This window comes from Corapipo altera, unplaced genomic scaffold (assembly GCF_003945725.1).
Source record: "Corapipo altera isolate COAL_440 unplaced genomic scaffold, ASM394572v1 2b, whole genome shotgun sequence".
Taxonomy (NCBI): Eukaryota; Metazoa; Chordata; class Aves; order Passeriformes; family Pipridae; genus Corapipo; species Corapipo altera.
In genome coordinates this window covers 32939417-32948984 of record NW_020884874.1, presented here as the reverse complement: position 1 = coordinate 32948984, position 9568 = coordinate 32939417, and the positions used below count along the sequence as shown (strand labels likewise).

The 9568-nt window shown below is 42.0% G+C and overlaps 1 long non-coding RNA gene across 1 annotated transcript in view; it reads right to left on the bottom strand.

The window, feature by feature from the left end:
* Positions 1-520: 520 nt before the first annotated feature.
* The window catches only part of LOC113942894, a 30116-nt gene continuing 21068 nt past the window's right edge, over positions 521-9568 (bottom strand). The window contains exon 3 of the long non-coding RNA XR_003526101.1: positions 521-637. This is a non-coding gene — a long non-coding RNA (uncharacterized LOC113942894). The remainder of the gene's footprint in view (positions 638-9568) is intronic.

Here is a 9568-nt window from a genome sequence, read left to right as displayed (position 1 = left end):
ACTTTATGAATACCTATTGATTTTTATTTCAGTAGGTGTGCTCCCTCCAGAACTGGTGGGCTAGCCAAACACCATGAGCCACATTCCTAGATGCAATGGCAAAATAAAAGCAATCCCAGAACAATTATGAGAATTATGAAAAAAAAAAAAAGACAAAAAAAAGTTTATCTAGGACCCTAGTAAGATTAAGTTTAATTTTGGTCCACTTCATCTCACCTAAAAATTACATTTAATAGTAAACCTATTTTATCTAGTATGTGCAGATGTGATCCAGATCAATTTACATATTAGAAATATCAAGATTAAAAACAAAACAAACAAACAAAGACAAATAAAGAGCCCACCCAACAACAAGAATACACAGAGGCATTTGGATCTGTGAGTATGAGGACTTATAGATAAAACCTCCCTGAAAACTTCTCTTCAAGCAATAAGGCAAGGAAAAAAAATACAAAATTGAGCTTGAGACATGACTCCTTTCCAGAGTCCTGTTTCTAACCTCCAGAAAGCCCACCTCAGAGAGAAACAGAAGCCAGAGTCTCCTCACACATACACAGCAGTCTGTAAGCGAGCTGGGTTAGGAGTCACCTTCAGGCTAGTTGTGTTCCAGGACCCACCGCCACCACCACACTGGCACCTTGTAAGAAAGACAAAGGAACATAAGAGAAAGAAATAACTGTTTTCTTTCATCTGAAAAATGTCTCCTCCAGAAAAGGGTGAGAGGTAGAGTGTGTGCATGCCAGGCTACCCAACAGCACCTGCTCTAGACTGGTACAATAGCATCAGTCTCCACATTTCATCAATAATGAATGCCTATGTTAAAGGAAGGGATTGCTAGAGAGAATAGGTTGAAAGAAAGCATAAGTTAAACAGTAAGAAATTAACCTAATACTTGCATCTACCAACTGAAGGCCAGAGTTTTGCATCTCTAGACAGAAAGAACAAATTGACCTCTTCACAGAAGTGGTGCACTAAAGATGTTTAATGAATTGCTTCAGAAGCAGAATCAGTTCTGAGCTTAACACGGGTATCTCAGGGAGGAAAAAGGCACATAAAAGCACTATGCAAACTGCTGACAGCACTAGCTATATGAGAGACAATCAAGGTACTTAACGTTTTAAAACACGTCCTGCATAATAACCAACGCTGTAGAAGCCTCTGTCGCTCTTCCAAGCACTGAATTAAGAGAAGCATCACTGTACCAGGATCATAAAAGATATCTTTTAAACCTCTTGCATAAATGCATGTGTTCTGAGACAGAGAAATGTGAACTTATATTCTTCATGTATTGAAGGGCCATTTCCCCCCTCAGAAGCTGAGGGAAGAGGGGGAAGGGGGCACCACACTGTTGATTTTCTACAAACACACTTAACCTTTAGTAGCTGCTGTCAGCATTTCCAGTGCTAATACCAACAGTGAACAAAGTAGCTAGAGGAGTGCAGAGCATTTGCTTCTGTTAGACACAAGATCAGTGATTATTGGGTCAGAACCACCTTGTGGGGAGAGTGTGTGCGTCTGTGTGTGTGTGTGTGTCTGTGTGTCTGTGTGTGTGTGTGTGTCCCTGAAGGGCTGGGTTGAACCTCACGGAGGTGAAGTGGCATTGTCTTCCTCATGGCAGGACCCTGGAATTCACATGGGGAAGCCCCGGAGTAGCTGTCAGTCACAAATAGCCCAGGAAAACTATAATACACCACACCTCCTGGAGCCCCTACCCAGCCTCAGATTGGCAGGGACAGTGAGGACACTGCCCCTCACCCTAGCCTGGAACCCCAGAGTAACTGGTGGGTCAGAGACCTCACCTGGGGGGCTTGTCCATAGGGACCAGAGCAGACAAAACCACAGGCATACGTTTGCCATGCATCACTGCCCTGCCGTCTGGACATGTGAGAGCTGGTCTTCCACAAGGTTTCAGTGGTAGCTATCTCTCCCTCTTTCTCCTTCTCTCTTCTTGTTCCCTCTGATTCTCTTTCTTTGCTTCTTGCTTGATGCTTTTGGTGGCTTGGAGTTGGAGGGATTGGTTTTTGACGTAAGTGCTGTGGATTGATTACATCTTGATTTAAGTGTTGTGGATTAATAGTATATTCTGAGTTGATATTGTAGTGGAACATGTTGTCTAGCTTATGTAGTGCCCTTTTTGAACTTTTGCCAAGTTCCCTTATTGTCTCCTCTAAATTAATAAAGAAACCCCTTGGCAACAAGTCTGTGGCTTATTCTCTTGACACTATCTCAAGGTATTAAAGAACCCTATACCTATATTTTAAAGTAAAACTCCTAGCTGAGCTCGTGAGCCCACAGCTCTGGAGCTGGAGTGTTCATAGGTGAGGATTAGGAAATCAGAGGTTCCTCACAACCCAGGGTGACTCGCTTTAGCAGCTATACCCGAGAGGGTGGCGATGCAGGAGAGAAAGTGAGAGGAGAGAAGGGGAGGTGTGTCCATGAGTTCAGGCAATATTTCCTGAAAAAAAAACCCAAACGAAACAAAACACAAGATTGTGGTCCGTAATTTCCCTGAGCCATCATGTCTGAATGAACTAACACTTATCATCTAGAATGTACACGTATCTTCTAGTAAACATTTCCTTTGATGAGTGCTTGCAGTATCATAAAAAAAGTGCTCAGGCTGTGGGTGATAGGGGGCAGCTGCTGCCTTGCAGGCCGGCAAAGGCTGGTGGAAGCAGGGTAACAGGAGTTTTGCAAGAGGCAGTAGCTGAAATGGTTGGTAATAGCTTCTGTAGCCCTTAGTTTCTGGGTCACTAGGTCGAACGCAGAACCATGCAAAAGTCAGCTTCATCTCTCTCACAATCACACAGTGCCTACATGAAGGGAGGCAGTGGCTTCAGCCCAACCTCTCCAGAGTCACTGCTCATTCCTATCAGGAGCCCAGACTGGCTCCCTCTGTGACAGTCTCCCAAGGAAAGCATACCAGCAAATTGGCACATAGCTTGAACTGCTTCCTGACACCTGAAAAGCCTTATTTATGTTAGGCAGGTGATGTGTCCTCATCACAGTAAATCAAAATCATCTTGAACTCCTGACCAACTTACCTACACTCAGCCCACTAATATACCTCTGCTGGGTGTACACCACACACCCCGCTGCTGCAGCAGCTCTCTGTAAAAGCAAACCAAGCAAGCAGAAGCACAAAGTCTTCCCTTGCCCCATTCAAATGCAGACATGCACATGCACCCTTCACAGCAAAGGGGATCAATGTTCAGTCCTGAGGCAACCACAGGGCTCCACTGTCATAACCCGTAGCTGGACAAGGGCTGAGCCCCCTGAGCAGTGCACCATCCACAGCACGCGCTCCCCTCCCACTTGGCAGTGGGTGCTGTGCCCTGGTATAATGGAGTTATAACTGAGTTTTCTAAAATGTATACTGGTTGCTATTTTTTGTTGCTATTACCTCCTCTGACACAGTTTGGGCTTGCAATATTAAGACAGCTTGGGTTTACATACAGATGGAATACAAATAGGTTTCCTGCAAAATAAGTGGTGAAAACACACCATTTGACGGTGCTGCGTGGTTCACAGGATTTATGGTCTCTTGTTTGGGATGAACAGCGCAGTTCTCTTGTGCTGTTTCCATTATGAATAATGCGGCAATGCTAAACTCACACTAATAAAACCTGAATGTATCACCGCACTGTTTGGCACTCTGTATAGGAGAAACCCATCCATTAACAAGGCGGGCACTGAAAACTCTTTGTGATAGGAGCAGCGCAGCGACAGCTTCACAGCAGCTATTCAGAGCCACTTTACAGCTTCCTGAGTAGAGCCTAGGCTGGGCTGCACGCCAGAAGTGCGGAAAATGGCTGGCAGAGACACTGGCCACTGATTTGTACAACATGTGAATCCCCTAGAAAAAAGGAACAGGTACTGACAGCACCTGCTAGAGGGTGCTTATAGAATGTCACTGTCCATCTTTAATATTTGTGTCAGCCCACCTATGCCTTTGGTGACTCCTTTGACAAAGTAAAATGACTAAGACTGTGCAAATGGGCAATCGCCACACCACTTCAGCTGCTACACAGCTATTGGTGACCACCAGGGCCTGCTTAGTCATCAGAAACGTTCCAGCCAAAGAAAAGCAGACAGCCATACTAGGGAGTGGGACAATGTGGTCTGATGAGGCAGTATGCTCAGAGGGGTGCTCCCTGCTCTCAAGGAAGAAGTGAAGGCACTGCAGACTTCCCGCTGCCACCAGCTGAGTTTCGGGGGCACAGCCAATGACCGCAAAAGGGATGATTGCTTACCCAGAGCACAGGCGAAACTAAAAGCAGTGAGAGCTGCAACACTACCTGCTTCATAGTCAACAGTCTCCAGCCTTCCTTGATAATTATTGACATGTGCTGCTTCCTGGATGTCCCTTGACTAGACTGGCTGGCCTACCTGTGTCCTGCTCCAAAGCACCTTCATTTGATGAATGCTTTAACCCTGGAGAGTTACCCAAGAATGTACTAACACCATCCCTTACATTTCTTCTGTGTGAAGTTCCTAACAAATGTCTTATTAAGTTGAACTTCCTTTCTTTAAACAAACTCATGACTTTGCATCTGGATTTCCCTTTCCTCTAAGCAGTGGTATTTAGCCATGCAAAACAGACCTGCAAATTCACCCAATTGCCATGGCACAAAGACAGCCCTGATGAGAAAGTTTAAATTGAACATCTTTCAGCAGATGACAATCCTTGGCCTGACTGAAGCCTTTGAAAGCTCAAAATGCAATGTAAATTAGAGTTCTAGAAGAAAACTATTTTAGCTTTAGGCTTTCAACCAAGCAAAAAAGAGTTAAAATTTTACTTCAAACAGCAGTTCAATCATTCAATTCCCCAGTATTAATGAATGCCTTCTGCATGTTTCCCCAGATAAGGCTCTGATTCACATATATCTTCACATATGCCTCACACAGCAGGCATATCCCAGAAACTCAAAAGGTCAAAAAGATGGCAACAAAGAATTTTGTTAATATTACCTAGAATCCACTCTGTTCCTTTGGCTATTTTAGCATCAGTAAATAACTCTCTACATTTTCTGACCTAAGCAGTTCCATTTGAGAAGCTTCCCAGGCTGAAGGTTTCTAAAATGTTACCAAATGATTAAACACAAATCCTCGAGTGAAGAGAGCAGGTTTTATTAAATATCCCAGAGCAGTGCTGTCTGCCCACACTTATGCCCATGTCTGGCTGCTGGCTGATAAATGCCTTGGCTTTAAGATATTACTTATTAGCATGCCTGTATATTTCCACCTCACACAGTCACCCAAGGGTGATTGCTATCTGTTAATTGAATTCCGTGCCAGCAACTGTGTCTTTGTGTGCCTGCCATTATAATTTTGAGGATTGTGACTTCATTTCCTATTTACAAGTTGAAGTGATAAAAAAGCATATTTATTCATATGTATAAATAAACTCAACATTTCTGTATCTATGTTGCAGGGGGTGGGTGGACATCACATGTGAAATGCACAGATGTGTCCATTTTTTTGCCTTCCTTTTGCTCTTTCTTTTTAAAGACATTCTGCTTCCCACCTGAAATAAGCTGGTGTGATGGAAGATACGTCCAGCGATGGAAGAGGGGGTCAGGGGAACAAGATTAGAGTCTTAAGTTAGAGCAGAGCAAGCTGAGGCTGTAGAATTTCTTGGGTTGAAGCCTTCCAAGTACTGGATTCTATGGTGCAGTCTTACTGCAGCAATGATTTGCACATCTACCATATTTTATTCAAGCATCGTCGAGCTGTTTCCCATCATTGCCATCATAAGAGTGGTTTATGGAATGTTTCTGCCATTTATTTAGATGAGGAAATGTGGTGTGTACATTGTTTGACTCTCCTGAGACCACACTGTGAGACTGAGGTGGGAGTAGGAGAAGAAAGCCAGCAGAAGAGACAGGACCCCAATGATATTTCGTTGAAGACTGATAGGTCTGATTTCTGGGCCTGCATCTTAGCAGCAGGAACCCATGCCTCAGCTAGCTTTTGCTGGTCTCCAGAAAGAAGCTGAAGCTTTCGAGAGGACATTAGTCCTTTTGCGTTTGGACTAGTCTGCTTGAGCAAACAAAGGGAACTCCTGAGCCACCAACCACAGTTGGTTGCTATTACAAGAAAACTTGGTCTGTAATCCCTTTCATAAACACACTGAGATCCACTTCATAAGCCCTCCTGGCTTTCTTGCCCCTCAATATGTCTGTAGGAAATTTGTTCAGAAATCTCAGTTTTTGGAAGATCAGAAGCTGATTTCTCTCTTAAGATCCACAACAAGCAGCTAGGAGAAAAGTAAATGTAAAAAAGATTGGAAAGGGTTGTGTCCACCTCAGGATAAGGGTTTGTGGAAAACCGGGGAGATCTCTTTTACGCAACCAACTCATGTTTAACAGAAAAAAAGTAAAGCCTACAGCCAAACAAGTCCTTGTTGCAATGTTGTGTATGAAGGTGGATTTCTTACTACCCAGGTTACTCTTCTGAGCACACCTGCTGTGAGCTCTCCTGTTTCCAATGTCTCCAGAGAGAGAAACTGAGTAATGAATCGGAGAATCCCAATCCATGATGTGAGAAACTAGCCAGACACTGTTTATTTAGTGAGAAATGCTATGAAAGCATTGCTTTTAATAAGATTCTTAATATTTCCTGGAACTTGTCTACAAGAGAGTCTCCTTCATCACTGCTCTGCTTTACCTTTTTATATAGCCAGAATGTGCTAAGATACATGTCGATTAATATAAACAAACATTCCAGGAAGTTATTAGTAAGAATACCCCAGGAAGTTATAAAACGTTTTTTGATCTGGAAATAAAAGACTTGGGATCAGATTCATTTTAGTATCTTGAGAAATCTTTATCCAAATGGTATTACTGTAGTCCAACCCGTCTTCACTTTAAGAGAACTTCTGTTTAATCTGGTTTTTATCAGGATATTAGCAATATGCAGGATGCATATTGCAATAAATTAGCTTTAGGAAATAATTTTTAACTGTAGACAGTTGTATACTTCATCAGTGATTCAGCTAATATTAAAAACCTGGCTTCAAATATTGTCTCTTTGTGCTAAAAATTATTTGTAAATGATATTATTTAAGAAATGGAATAGTTACTGTTTTCAGAAAAATTTCCAAGGACAAATCATTTGCAGTGTAATAGATGGAACAAAGGAGGCCATGTATTATTGAGATCGCTCAGTCTTTAAATTTATTTTGGCTGCTTATAACTTGGGAAAACTTTATCCACTTCAATTGATTCTTTTTTTTTTTTTAATTGAGTGTCTTCCTCATAGGAGTTATAAATTCTGCTGAAATTAAGCTTCTGGAATTTGCTTGCTTTCTTAACATATAAGAAAACACTGTGCATCCACAAAGGCCATTAAGCACACAATTGTTAAAAACCAAACTTATTGAAGCCTTGTAATAACCAAATCAGTTGATGTCAGAATTAACAGGATTGAAACATTTCAGGAACATTTTGCAGGGGATTTTATAATATTTAACTAATGAATAGTAAATATAAATAATATATGCTCTGAGACCAAAAGAAAAGAAATCAGGCCTACACTGAAACAACTGGTAGCAGGAAAAACTTTCTTCAGATTTTGAATTGCTCACATTTTTTTCTGTCAAAAATATCATCACAAACAAAATGTTCCTACGAAGCATTTCAATTCTGACAAAGCAGCATTTCCTGGTGGAAGATATTCTGGTCAGAAAAACCTTTCAACACAATGTACTTCAGGGTCAGTCTTTGATTATATGAGAACACAGGGCTCTTTCAAATGTCTCAAATGCAAAATTAGTCCTGCTCGGTGTACGGCTCTATCCTGAGAGGTGAATTAGTGCAGGGCATTCTCTTGCTGTAAGCTCTTGCTGTAGGAATGGGAAAATCAGAAACATGCTTGCTGAGCCAGGTCAGTTGCTTAGGTGACCAAATCCAGGAAAAAGTCCTTGCCTGGGAAACTATAAATTTACCTTGGTCTGATCCCAAGGCTTGACTGGAGCCTTGGCTGGGGCCTTGGCCTGTAACACAGCTTGGGACACATGCACCCATTGCAGCTGAAGGCAGCTGGAGGACAAACAGAGCATGACTAGTGAAGGCCATGTTATAATGCACATGTGCATAATTACAGGTTGAATTAGGATTCCACCTTACTTCTGACGCTTCATAAATTTGAGTTCTTGCCTTTGTAATGTTAATATTTTTTGAATTTGTAATTTTTGTTGTATAATTGTATATAGTACATAATTACTCATAATTCATTACTGCACATGCGACTGCAGACAATGTTTAGACATTAAATCTCAGCTCAGTGATTGAATAGAGGGTACAGTAAAAATAAATATCCATGTATTTTGTAAATATTTGCATAATGAGCTATTTAAATGCAAGAGATTTTAACATATGTAAACAATTGGAAATACTCTATGTGTGTAAGTCTAAAGTGGATGCAAAAATATACACGACTTCTTGTAAAATCATATGATTTAGGAGTCAGACATAGCATATTTTTTAGGGCTTTATGTATGACTATTACAGACTGTAAATACAGTATTAGGAACACATTGCTTGGTACAATTAGTCAGCAAACTGTATGACTGAAAGCTTTGCATGATAAAAACAATGGAGTAAATGGACATTAATGGCTGTCCAGTTACAGTGAAAGCTCTTTGTGATCTTAAGACTTAAGACATACAAACAGCTACAGGACTAAGCATAATCAATCCCAGTTCACCAACAAGTAACAGAGGAGATAATTTCCCTTTCCTTAGAAAGCTCCCATGTAACATGCTGTGGAACTTCTCCCATAAAAAGTTTGCCCAGCTCAATATGCAGTAGAGCATGCCATGGGAATCGAGAAGCTACCTCCATCTCCACTGCTTGCTTCTTCTTTTCCTCTCCCAGTCTGAGATTTCTGGACCAGTGTGTCAAATGGTACATTAAAGAAGCTCCACAACCTCAGCTACAGCATAATGTGGCTCAGCATGGTTTTTGCAAAGGAAATACAGCAGTGGAGGATGGAGAGAACAAAACAACTTTCAAAGTGAAAGCTTTTTTTTGTGTTAATAACCAGCCTGAGCTAGCTGTCAGGGAGAGAAACAATGAGCATTGTACTTGGTAGCTAGTTGTACCTTCTGATTAATTACTGCCTCTGCTGAAATCAACTTTTGCACTAAAGACCAGTTAGGTCACATCCACAGTCACACCTCTGTGCTCACAGCTGATTAAAGAAACTGAGTAGTGGATTGTTGCTGCCATCTCCCTCAAGCTTCATGACTCAAAGGGACACTGCTACAAGATGCATCGCACCTCCTGTAGAGCACTCTCTATCTCTGTGGTGGAAGGGTTGAGTAGCAGGTTCCCTGCTTTGGCACATCTGGCCAGCATGGCCAAAAGGAGATGGACAAGGGATCTGCTCCCTTCAGTGGGACTCATTCTCCCAAAATCACCTAGGTGCCAGGCCTCTATTAGAGCAGCCACCAATAGCCCCATGTCCAAAGCAGCCAGAGAGCTCAGGGTGGCAGAGACATCCCAGCCATAACCCCATATGGAGGCGGTACCCCTGTTGCCTATGCCATGATTCAGGGTACAGA